The following is a 13,724-nucleotide window of genomic DNA, read 5'->3' on the forward strand; positions in this document are numbered from 1 at the left end:
GTGTTGTAACTTTTAATCTAATAAAAGAATAAAACTGCATCACTGATTAAACTATTTTCTGTGCCATATGACTGCAGCTTATTTCCTTGCCATTAGCAAAGATGAAACAGTGCTATGAAAATGCTTATTTGTTTGGGGATATTTTTACAGAAGGTCTAGCAAGACCTGTTAGCAGTAGCTGTTGAATAAAAAAGGTCTGGTAGGTTTCTGCGTGTTCTGTTCAGTCCTGGGCTTGAAAAGGATCTTCTCATGCCAAATACCCCCTTCCTCCAATCTGTTTTAGGCAGTGTGCATAAACTTGTCTAACAATATCTACAGTTGAATTGTTTATACTGCTTCCATATCTGACATCATTTTCAAACCCATGTTCTATGCGAATGTGAATGGAGTATATTTGCACAAATAAAACCCTCATTTAGAAATGTGAAGCCAAAGCACTTGCTCTACTTTGTCTTCGATCACCAGTCCTTTATTCCTTGCCAGTCTGGATTCGATGTCCTTTGAGCCTTCACAGGTCTTTTACTTCTACTGGTCCCTCCACCCCCCTTTTTATTTATATTTTAGCAGCATCACCCTCCTTTTTATTTATATTTTAGCAGCATTCTTTGGTTTGGCAAGACCAACCCCCCCCCCCCCCACTCCACCAAAATGTGGTTTTCCAGCCTGCAGTTCCCACACAGGTTCATCTGAGCGTAGATGCATATGATTGCACGCATCAGCTAAACAAGTACAAGTTGGGAGCAAACGAGATGGGTGGATTTGGAATGTTTCTGTTGTATGGGTTTGAGCTTGGGCTCTGGTGTGTGCTTGACTCTTGAGTGCGAGTGCAATTTAGGCGTGTATATTGGTTTTTGCAGCTTCTGAACCTGCAATTTGCATGCTTGCGTGCATGCACGTCGATTTATTAATGTTGATGGGTCTTTGATGATCTGTCATTATTTCTTATGGCCAGCTGATTGACTTTCCAGTGTGTGGGTGGTGGGGGGACTGTTTGTGAGATTTTCATGTGAGCTGGTTGGATGCCCATTCGATGCCAGTGTTGATCTCTTAATGATGCGGATTTGGGCTCCCCTGGAGTGTGAATGGTGTCCTTTTTCCTCCGATGTTCGGTAATGGGGGCCGGGGGGCCTGAGGGGTACTGTGGTGGGATTGTACTTGTGTTGTGCTGAATAGGTGGTGTTTGAACAACTTGTATAGGGATTGTGGCCCAATACGTGGAGATGTTTGGGCGGAGTGAGAAGCATTTCAATTGTGTAACTTGTGGTGTTCTGTAGCATTGGGAGTAAGCTGGGTGGGAAGTGATGGGGTTTGTGTTCAAAAGGTTAAGTTTGGGTTCATGTTTGATGGGGAGGGGGTCGGGACTTGGGACTATGGTATGAGTTTTGTGCATTACTACTTGGGTTTGTGGTTGCTGCTAACAGGCTGCATCTGTTTCAGCGGGGGTGGGTTGGGTGTTTTGGGAGGGTGTGTGTGTATTTTGCCTTGTTCTCTTCAGTTGTTTATGGTTGCTTTTGTTGTCTGGTGGGAAAATTGTACAGTGAATATGGTGGGTGAGGATTTGAGTTGGTGACTTGGAACGTCAATGGATTGAATAATGTCAAGAAAAGAATGACAATCTTGCGCTTCTTAGACGATCTCAAGGGTGATGTGTGTCTCCTGCAGGAGACTCACTTGGCAAAAGGTGAAATTGAGAAATTGAAGAAAGGTTGGGTGGGGCAGATCTATGGTGCCTCATTTAATACCAAATTGAGGGGTGTGGTGGTTTTGTTCAGGAAGAATGTCCCGATCAGGGTTTTGAAGGAGGTGTCTGACAAAGAGGGGAGAATAATGGCTCTGCTACTTGATGTGCAGGGTCTTGAGGTGTCCTTGTGTAATATGTATGCGCCATCAGTGGATGACGTTTCCTTCTTCAGAAAGGTGGCCCAAATATTGCAGGATTTGTGATCTAGGAATGTTGTGTTGGGCAGAGATTTTAATATTGTTTTGGATGAGTCTGCGGATAGGAGTGGAAGTTGTTATAGGGGTGGTGCGGACCGACAACATTTGGCTTGGCAGATTTGCTGTTGGAACATAATTTGCAAGACTGTTGGAGACTGGAACATCCCTTGGATAGGGAGTACAGTTTTTAGTCGGGTGCACATTCGGTCTATTCGAGAATAGATATGTTTTTGACTGCTGGTCGGATGAGGGAGTGTTGTGTGACGTGTGAGATTGGTAGCATACTTTTGACGGATCATGCGCATGTGGTTTTGCAATTGCAGCTGCGATATGCACTGACTGTGCATACATTTTGGAGGATGAATGTATCATTGCTGCAGAAGGATGATGTGTTGGAGACATTGAGGAAGGAAGTGGACTGTTTTGTGGAGTGTAATCATGATGGAGTGATGCGTCCCAGTGTTGTCTGGGAGGCTTTGAAATGTACGATACAGGGCCATTTAATTGGTGTATCGAGTGGGCTGAGGAAAAAGAGCGTTGAAAGGGAGGCATTGTTGGAGACTAAACTTACCGAATTGTCAAGGAGGGTGATGGTGGATCCCGTTTGTGGAGAGGCGGTGGGTGACCTTAAAAGGGTAAGGAGAGAATTGAACTCATTCATTGATGAACGTAATGATCGGAGTAACTTCTATTTGAAATGTGCGTATTATGAGAAGGGTGAAAAATGCGACAGGTGGTTGGCTTATAGGCTGAGGAAGCGGGAGGCGGAGTGGTCTATTCCGTCCATTCGTATGCATGACGGCAGTATAAGTTATCATCCGGGTGAGAGAAACAACATTTTCAGAGACTTTTATAAAGAACTTTACAAGAATGAGTCAGAGGTATCAGGTGAGGGTACAGAATTTCTGGATAAGGTGGGCCTATCTAGGATTAATGTGAATGATTCGGAGTTGTTGGAGGAGGATTTTTCATTGGATGAGGTTAGGATGGCGATTGGTAAATTGAATGCTGGGAAGGCCCCATGACTGGATGGGTTCCCGGCTGAGTTTTATAAGATGCTGCCGGATTCGGCTTTACGATTGTTGCTAGATATGTATGTGGAGTTGTTGACCATCGGATTACTTCCTGAGACTACTCGACATGCTCTGATATCGGTTTTCTTGAAAGGAGGGAGGGATATTACTCTGCCTTCCAGTTATAGGCCCATTAGTCTTGTTAATGTTGACAATAAGAGTCTGGTGAAAATGCTGGCTTGCAGGTTGGAGCGCCTGCTTCCGTCCGTGATACATGTGGATTAATCTGGTTTTGTGAAGGGTAGGAAGACCTCCAGTAAAATTAGGAAGATTTTGAGTATTGTATCGAAAGCGAGTGGTCAGGAGGGGGATAGTGCTGTTTTGTCATTGGACGTGCAGAAAGCGTTTGATAGAGTGAATTGGGAATTACTCTGCACGGTGTTGGCCAAGATGGGTTTTGGTATGAGGTTTATTTCATGGATCAGGTTGCTATATAGTGAGCAGACTGCTGCGGTGGTCACCAATGGTATGAGGTCGGGGAGGATTAAAATGGAGAGAGGTACGAGGCAGGGGTGCCCTCTGTCACCTCTTCTGTTTGTGTTGGCTTTGGAACCACTGGCCGAGTTTATCAGGAGGGCGGAGGACGTGGTGGGTCATTCGTGCTGGGGGATAGCGCAGAAGATTTGGCTGTTTGCGGATGACATGCTCTTAGTCCTTAATGATCTTAAGAAATCTATACCGGCATTGATGGATGTTATGGCAGAGTTTCATCATTGTTCTGGATACAAAATTAATTGGATGAAATCAGAGATTATGCCTTTGACACATTCTGTTGATAGGAGGTTTGTGGTGGACTTGGGCTTCAGGTGGTGTCCAGATAAATTGATGTACTTGGGGGTTTGGCTTACTCCGGAGATAGGAGACATGGTTAAGGAAAATGCACGGGTCATGTGTAGTGGTTTGCGGACGGACCTTGAGAGATGGAGTCTTTTGAATCTTTCTTTGTGGGGTAAGGTGAATGCCTTAAAGATGATATCTACCCCGAGAATTACTTATGTTTTGAGTATGGTCCCTTTGATGTTCCCAGAGACTTTTTGGAGAGAGTTGGACAGGATGTTGCAGGAGTTCTTGTGGGATAGGAAGCCCCCCGAGGTTGAAGTTGTGGAAGTTACAATTGCCATTGCATAGGGGTGGTCTTGGGGTGCCGAATTTCAGGGCATACCACCTGGCTTTCTTTTCAGAATTTTTGGTTCCATTTGTGGAGGACTTGCAGGATGTCTGCGTAGAGGCTGAAACCAGTTTCCATGGGCCTCTTACTCCAAGAGCTGTGTTGACTTCGGTCTCTAGACAGAGTTGTGGACATGATTTGCTGATGGATAACATGAGGAGCGCCTGGAAGGGCTTGTGTCGTTATTTGAAGGTGGACGCTTTGAGGGAGCCCGGTGCCTCGGTGTGGCTAAATCCTGCTATCAAAATAGATGGCAAGGTGGTCTTTTGGGCAGATTGGTTTCTGGGTGGGGTGAGGTGGGTTGCTGATCTGTTTACAAATGGTCGTTGGATGAATGCAAGGGAATTGCAGCAACAATATGGGATTGAAAACTTTAGACCCTCTGATTTTGTGAAGCTTAAACGTGCGATTGGAGTTGTGGAGTTGGAGAGGAAAATTGCATTGGATCTGTTTGCAAGGAATTTGGTAGGTTCGGGTGGGGGACTGGCCAGTCGCCTGTATAAAGCATTTGTGTCGTGTTATCAGGGGAATGATTCTTTAAGAGAGGAATGGGGCAGGAGAATCGGATTGGATATCACAGAGGGCTTATGGCAAAACACGTGTATGAATGTGAAATTGTGCTAGCTGGGACTCACAGAAAGATCGAGACAGATTAAAATTCTTAATTGAATTTATTGGACGCCTGAAAGAATGTGTAACAGAGGGTTGTTGGAGAGTGCAGATTGTTGGAGATGTTCATGTGAGATTGGTACGATGGAACATCTGCTATGGGATTGTAGGCTGGTGAGACTGTTTTGGGGTGAGATTGGACGTGTGTGTGATGAAGTGATTGTTGGTCTCCCGGTCTTGGATTTTAGTGTGATCATATTGGGGAGTGATGAGTCTTTGGATGATCTCACTCAAAGTGAGAAGAAGTGGTTGTTCAGAGGGGCGATGACTGGTAAAAGTATTATATTGAGGAACTGGAAGAATGCTTTGACATTGAATGTGGAGACGTGGTTGTCTGAGATGCATGAATTGGCAACTATGGAGAGAGTGATGTATAGGAGACTTGGTAAATTGGCTTTGTTTGAGAAAATATGGGGTAGATTTTTGCAGTTGTTTTAAATTGACATAGTTGTTGGTTGGGGGGGTAATTGAGAGATGTATTTGAGATGTTGGGGATTTAGGGTATTGTACATCTCGCTGTGTACATAGTACTGTGTAAAATGTTGTGCTTTTCTTGTGTTTTTTTTCATGTGTTATTTGATATACGCTGATTGTATTGGGATTTGTAATGGATGTTGTGTAAATAAAGTTTTTAAAAAAAAAAGAGATGGAACTAACAAGTTTCCTCAAGGCAACAGCCTCTTAACAAATCAAGGTATCGTATAGCTATGTGCTATACAGAAGCTTTAAAATTGAAACATGCTATGCATCGATTTAGAAGAAATACCTTTGCTCTGGTTCTTAGCTCCACAAGTTAATTTCTTGGTTCAAATCAATCATTACCCAGGATTATGGAAACCCCTGAAGAAACGTCATTTGTATGGTATTGTTTGTTTATATAGCGTCTTTACACAGGCAAGTGTTTCAAAGCGCTCAAGGAGGGTGGGAATATGGGGAAAAACAAACAGTTGCTCAGAGCCCTTGAAATTCTGAGACTATAATAGTCTGTATAGGCACAGTAAATGCGTAAAAAATTAATTTACAGTTCTGCAGTTTAACCATGCAATTAAGGGGTGAAGACGAGGGAGAAGCAGACAGCCGATCTTCAGGATCGAGCAAGTGCACAGAGGGTGACAGGGCAGGGTGCGGGGGGGATCACGTGTATCCGGTTCGACTGTGTTAAGTGCAGAGAAGGGCCACTATCTTGGGTTAATTTCTCAAGTGCAGTGAGATGGGTGGGGTGTACGGTCCTGGGCTAAGTCCGATAGAGGACTGGCGATGTGCTGGGGAAGAGTGAGGTACATCCGGCAGCCATTCATTAGAGTGAAACGCGTGTAAGCCAAACTGCTTTTCATTTGGCACCACATTACTGTGTTTTGTCAGCGTGGGTGAAGTTTACTGTACAAAACTGAATACCATTGCACACATTCATTTTATCAATTGCCAACGTAAAAACATTTTTCACTACAACGAATTCAGCTGACTCAATGTTAGGTCTCATTATGTTATACTATGATTGACTTTAGCGCGATTTGGAGTCAAAGTCTTCTTTGGTTGCCATCACATAAAAATACATGTTCCACAATTGATTGTCTGAATTCTTTCTATCTGCATTGGAACCGGTAGGCAGGAACCCATTTTTAATACTGTGGATTTAACCCTTTGTCCATACCCTAGTTTAGCATTAATCAATTCTTTCTTCGTTTCCGTTTTTATACAGAGCAGTGGTCCTGATTGAATGTATTCTTGTGAGAATGATGGGTGTTTTCTTAATTTTCAGATATTTATGAACTCCTGTGCCATGAAGGTCATGGACTTGATTAAAATACGGACACCCTCCGTTCTGCCGTTGATGGCACCACACACACTTCTGCTCGCCCCTGTGGCCACGTTCCTACCAATTGCTCAATTTGCTCTGCCGCCGATTAATAAGTCCAGCATAGCGGTTGAAGCATTGCTCTGAAGTGCAACACTTTGCCTTAAGCGCATATACCCCATCTCCAACGAAGGCACTCCCCCTCCTTAGCATCCACTAATGGATTTGTCATACTTGCTCACTTTTAAAGACCGCTTTTAGTTATATGCCCACTATTTTCTCCACTTTTTATCATGTCAATACCTCAAATGTCCTACATGCCTACAGAGGATCACAGCATTGTCGTGTGATCCTACAGCTGCATTGTAGGTGATCACCCATATTGTGCTGTTCCCAAATATCCTTTATTAGTGCTATAACTGCTCACCCCATGTTGCTCTTTGTCCGACTATTATGTACCAGCAGTGTATCACTCGCTGTACCTGCGCACCAGCATCTTTTTATTTTGTACCAGCACTATAGCTGCACACCTGTGCTTCGCTGTATTCTACTATCAGGTTTTGCTCACCTGTTTTTACAAAGCTTCCCATTATTTCTGTACTAACATAGTAGCATAGTAGCTACCCACCACCTCCTCCTCCCCCCTTCCTCCTCCATACTCAACATGTATGCCAAGGGAACACTTACATCCAATGACATTCCCGCCACCTACTTCCTGCCAGCTCTCTCCCACAGACCGCATTACACCTACACCCCACCTTCTGGCGCCACCACGTCCAACAACAACCCTCTACCCATCAGGCTAAATAGGCTCAACAGCCGTACCAAACCTTTCAACATCAAAAAAGCACCACAGATCGATAGGCACCAGAAACAATCTTAGGTCAGCGCTCCCAACATGCCTCAGAAGCTAAGGCTCCCAAACCTAGCCTTCGAAGGGATTGTGTCCTCCGACGTATTCCTTATCTTTGATAATACGTTTCCAGCTTGCTGGCCTTAGAATTTTTTTTTGTAGACGGCGCTGCGCGTCGACGTCCGCCGAGTCGATGTCTGAAGGACCTACAGGAGTCGCTACATGAGGCAAGTGGGCTGGACACTTCCCCAGAAGTGGAATTTGTTAAACCAGACCCAGGGGAACATGCCGAAACACCCTATAGAACCCTGATGGCAAGAATTATTGAATTTATGGGTTGGTCTGCGCCTTCACCTGTTTTTCAACAGGATGACCTAACAGATATATTAGACACAGGCCTACAGGAGGACCCGGTGGTCCCCTTCCATGCAGCCTTGCAATGGAAAATTGCATCTAATTGGGAAATTCCTGAAGTTATCCCTGCGGTCAATAAAAGATTGTCAGCCAAGTATAGGGTAGGGGCTGCTGACCCTGAATACTTATCAAAACACCCGACCCCAGAGAGCACCTGGTGGTTCAAGCGGCAACTTTATCTAGCAGTAGGACCGCTTACCCTACTGTCCCACAGGATAGAGATGACAAGAGGTACGACGCTATGGCGAAGAAAGTCTTCGCTGCCTGTAGTCTGGCGTTGAAGTCCATCAATGCCACCTGTACGCTCGCCAGGTTCAGTCGCACACTGTGGGAGTGTGCTTAATCAGCGGCTGACTGCATACCCGAAGGAGAGGAAAAGGAAGCCTTCCTTAACATTATTAAAGATGGCAAAGATGCCATGTGCGAATCACTTCAAACTGGCATCGATTCTGCTGACAGTATCAGCAGGGCCATGGCGGCAAGTACAACAATCCGCAGGCATGCGTGGTTGCAAAAGTCGGGCTTTGCTCCAGATGTACAGGCCAGACTTTTGAATATGCCCTTTGACGGCTCTTCATTATTCGGGAAAAAAGCTGATGACAGTCTGGAAAAGTTGCAGACTTCTAAAGCAGCAGCAAAATCTTTAGGAGCTGCTATCCGCCAAACTCCTTGTCGCCCCTCAGGAACCTCTGGGAGAGGAAAGTCCTTTTGCTATTATTCCGCATTCGGGAAAGGCAGAGGACAGCCGGCTCAAAGAGGCCAAAGGAGATCCACCCGAGGTGGACGGGTCAAAAGTACTAAGACCGCAGCAGCAGCAGGTGCCTCTTTACCCTCGGCATCTGCATCAGCCGCCCCCAAACCACTCTGAGGCCTTCCCACACAATACACCTGTAGGGGGCAGGTTAACTCACCATCTGACGGAATGGCAGTTTATAACGTCCGATGCTTGGGCATTGGAGACAGTTGCCCAAGGTTACTGCCTACCCTTTCTACACATTCCTCAGTCATCCACCGGGAAACAGCTCTCAGATCCGCTCCTCTTGCAGGAAATTATAGACCTGCTAGAGAAAGGTGCCATAGAGCCGGTACCTGTAGCGGACAGGAACAAGGGCTGGTACGCCCCCCCCCCCTCCTACTTTCTCATACCAAAGAAGGACGGAGGACTGAGACCCATCCTGGACTTACGAGAATTGAACAAGTTCCTCAGGAAGGACAAGTTCAAGATGGTAACTCTCTCTCAGATCCTTCAGGCCCTCCAGCTCCAGGACTGGTTGGTATCTCTGGACCTTCAGGATGCTTATTTCCTTGTGCCAATCCATCTCAAACACAGGAAATACCTGAGGTTCGCAATTGGCAACTCTCATTATCAATTTTGAGTTCTGCCATTTGGGCTGACCTCCGCCCTGAGAGTCTTCACCAGGCTGATGTCGGAGGTGGCGGCGAGTCTAAGGAGGGAAGGGATCCACGTCTACCCCTACCTGGACAATTGGCTGATCAGGGCTGTATCTTCGGAACACGCCCAGGCCCAGCTAGATTATGTCTGCCACTTGCTTCACAGAGTGGGCTTCTCCCTCAATTTAAAGAAGTCACAGATGATACCATCACAGAGACTCCAGTTCATTGGAGCGGTCCTGGACACTTCCCTGGGAAAAGCCTCGCCACCAGAGGTGAGGGCTCAAGATCTGCTACAGATGGTCACCAAGTTTCAAAATGCCCAACATCTCCCAGCCTTCGACTTTTTGAGGTTGCTAGGCCTCATGGCATCCTGCATCTTCCTTGTGCCAGAGGCTCGACTGAGAATGAGATCTCTTCAGTGGGCACTGAGAAGTCAGTGGTCGCAATTCTCAGGGAGAATGACAGATCTCCTCCGGATTCCGGACAAGGTAGCCCGCGACCTTCGATGGTGGGCCTATCCAGAGAACATCTTGAAAGGAGAAGTGTTTTGGCAACCATGGCCGGAGATAACAGTAGTCACAGACGCCTCACTCACGGGGTGGGGAGCCCATGCCAACGACTTGACCATCAGCGGTCGTTGGTCTCCATCGGAGTCCAGACTACATATCAACCTATTAGGGCTGAGAGCGATCAGACTAGCGCTGAAAGCTTTCCTGCCATCAGTACAGGGGAGAAATGTCCTGATAATGACGGACAACACGGTGGCCGTGCACTGCCTCAACAAAAGAGGAGGCGTAGGATCACTACCACTGTGCAGAGAGGCGATGCAGCTCTGGTTTTGGGCAATCCAAGAAGGAATCTCTCTATCGGCAGTCCACCTTGCCGGAGATAAGAACTTGACAGCGGACGCTCTGAGCAGGCAGAGCAGTCTCCCACGAGTGGGAGCTAGCTCAGGAAATCCTTCAAGAGATCTTCGCCTTTTGGGGAACCCCTCAGGTGGATCTGTTCGCCACAAGCACCAACAGGAAGTGCGATCTGTTCTGTTCAAGGGAATTTCCCCCGAGAGGAGCTCTAGGAGATGCGTTCGTAGTGGACTGGGAGTTTCCACTCCTTTACGCGTTCCCACCAGTCCCTGTTATTCCTCAAATGATCAGGAGATTGAGAAGATTCCGGAAAACCATGATCCTACTTGCCCCAGATTGGCCCAGGAGAATGTGGTACCCGGACCTTCTAGATTTGTCCATCTGTCCTCCAATCCGTCTTCCACTCAAAGAGAATCTTCTCTCGCAGAAGGGAGGTCAGGTTCTCCATCCAGACACCAGAACCCTCAACCTTCACGCTTGGCTTCTGAAAGGGTGAGGTACAAGGATCGGGATCTCCCTGATGACGTCATGGAGGTGTTGCTTTCGGCCAGAAGACCGGCAACAAAGTCTTTATACCGCTGCCGTTGGAACACATTTTGCAGCTGGTGTAGGGAAGAGAATTTCGACCCTTTTTCATGTGGTACACCAACAGTGTTATCGTTTCTACTTTACTTGGCAAACTCAGGCCTTCAAGTTGGCACTGTAAAAGGCTATCTCGCAGCGCTTTCTATCTTCAAGCGCACTGCGGAGGAACCATCGTATTTCAAACTTCCTCTAGTGGTACAATTTCTCAATTGACTAACTAATGTTTACCCTCCAAAACCATTCCAGGTTCCCTTATGGGACTTAAATTCAGTCTTAAACTTCCTAATGGGCACTCCATTCGAACCACTTCACTCTTGCGCGCTGAGATTTCTTACGCTTAAAACTGTCCTATTGGTAGCACTAACATCTGCTAGGAGGGTGAGTGAGCTACAAGCTCTCTCCTGTAAACCCCCACATACAATCTTCCACAAGGACAAAGTTGTCCTACAGGTGAAGCCTAATTTCCTCCCAAAGGTGGTTTCTGAATTTCATATTACTCTGAAAATTACCTTACCTTCGTTCTACCCTCCCCCCCCCCCCCCCATCCGGGGAAAGAGGAGGAAAGGATACAAAGGCTGGACCCAAGGCGAGCTCTCAGCTTTTACATCAGCAGAATGGCTAGGATCAGGCAAGCAGACCAACTGTTTGTAGGATACTCAGGTCACAAGTTGGGACTACCCATAACGAAACAAACCATCTCCAGGTGGATTATTTTGGCCATCCTGGAATGTTAGACTGGCAGGGAAAGAGCCACCCCAAAATCTCAGGGCTCATTCAACCAGGGGTATCGCAGCCTTTTGGGCTGTCCAAAGAGGGGTACCGGTCCGGGACATATGTGCGGCTGCCACATGGTCGTCCGCACATACATTCACAAAATTTTACAGTCTGGATTCCTCCACTACTCAAGAGACCAGATTTGGCAAGGCCGTATTACATTCGGTCCATCCCTAAAGGGATACATAACATTCTCAGTCCCACCTCCAATTACATGCCACTGCTATGGGAGTCTATCAAAGATAAGGAATACGTCGGAGGACACAATCCCTTTGAAGAACAAGTTTCTTCTTACCTGGTAACGTTCTTTCGGCGGGATGTTCCTCCGATGTATTCCTTATCGCCCATCCCAACCATCCCTGCAGTGATACTTCCCTTGTGGTTGCAGCTTACGCTCCTTCAAGGTCAATAACCAATTCAGGCATGACTTTTCTTATGCTACAAAACGGAACTGAGCAACGGACGCAGCGCGTGGCTATTTATGGGCATGATGACGTCGGCGCCGATACGGTGGCCTTCGAGGGACATCGACTCGGCGGATGTCGACGCGCAGTGCCCTCGACAGAAAAAGTTTCCGAGGCCAGCAAGCTGAAAACGTATTATCAAAGATGAGGAATACGTCGGAGGAACATCCCGTCAAAAGAACGTTACCAGGTAAGAAGTAACTTGTTCTTCTACGCCCACACCGCCTGCTGCCATCTACCAATGCCACATCCAGTCCTACTAAAGTTTCAACTATCATCCATAAGCATTGCAAAGACAATGCCAGAACTCTACCCCCTACAATGTGCGCTTATAAATGCCAGATCTCTCCCAGCACATGCTACGGAAATTCATGACCTTATCACCAACCTGGAATCGGATGCTCTAGCCATTACAGAAACTTGTCTTCATGAAGCCACAGGACCTTCCATCTCTCTAGCCCTCCCACCAGGCTACAACATATTCAGGCAAGACAGACGAGCTGCCAAAGGTGGAGGCGTGGCCCTTATTGTCAAAGATACGCTAGCAGTAAGACAAACCTCTTCCCTTCTGAGAGAAAACGTGGACTCCCTCTCAGTCAAGATCACTGTCTCACTCAACACCATCATCGCCATCCACTTAGTGTACCGCCCGCCAGGCCCGCTTTCTGACTTCCAAGACAATCTGATCCACCTCCTTCGAGAAAATCTGGAAAACACCACCAAATCCATTCTCCTAGGGGACTTCAATCTAGGCTTCAATGATCAGAAGGACAAACAAGCCAAGGCCCTAGCTAAAGCTCTCCAAGACCTCAGCTTCGCACAAAAAGTCGTCAATCCCACCCACTGCAAAGGTCGCACCCTAGACTGGGCAGCAGATCCCAACTGCAATGTGGACAGCAGCTCTAACACTCCATCCCCATGGACTGAACACCACCTTATCCATTTCTTCATCCCTACCAGAAATAGCAAACCCAATTCATCCATGCCTGTCCCACCTGCTCCTTCTAGCTCTAGGAAGCTAAGCAGAGACGGGATACGACGCTACCTAGAAACTCCAGCTCTTCAGCCTCCACTCGCCTCTGACCGCCCTGTGCCAGCAGAGCTATCCAACACCATGCTAAAAAATGCAGTAGACGCCATTGCCCCGCTAGAGAATAAGAAAGCCAACTCCTGGTTCTCCACTGAGCTCTTCAATTTACGGGCCCTCAAGCGTATAGCACTGAAAAAATGGCAAAATACCCATAATGACTCCACGCTAACTGCCTATAAAACTCTGGCAGCAAAATACAAAAAAAATCAATTGTCATAGCTAAATCAGTGTCCTTTAACAATAGGATCTCCAACGCTACATAGGAATCAAAGGAGCTGTTTGCCATCTCCAAAGAATTGGCAACATCGGTCACGAACCCATAGGAGGTTGTAAAAGATTAATCCTGGTGCACTAGTATCCAAACAGCCTTGATTAACAAAATTGACATCTTACAGAAGAAGATAAATTACCACCACAGAGCCCTCTCCAAAGACCATGTGCACGCTACCGATGTAACCAGAACAGATACCAGAGAGAAACCACTTTTCTCATTCAGGGAAGTAACTGAGACGGAGGTACTGGCCATCATCCTCAAAATCAAACCCTCTAAATGCAAAGACGAGGCCTGCCCAGCCAATATTGTCAAAGAATGCGCAGACACCCTATCCCCTTTCTTGACAACCTTCATTAATGCCTCCTTCAA

At 46.7% G+C, this 13,724-nt stretch overlaps 1 protein-coding gene across 7 annotated transcripts in view; it reads left to right on the forward strand.

The window, feature by feature from the left end:
* The window catches only part of NCOR1 (nuclear receptor corepressor 1), a 2,268,409-nt gene that overhangs the window by 463,179 nt on the left and 1,791,506 nt on the right, over window positions 1-13,724 (forward strand). The window lies entirely within an intron of this gene.

Source organism: Ambystoma mexicanum, chromosome 9, assembly GCF_040938575.1.
Source record: "Ambystoma mexicanum isolate Mex_15411 chromosome 9, UKY_AmexF1_1, whole genome shotgun sequence".
Taxonomy (NCBI): Eukaryota; Metazoa; Chordata; class Amphibia; order Caudata; family Ambystomatidae; genus Ambystoma; species Ambystoma mexicanum.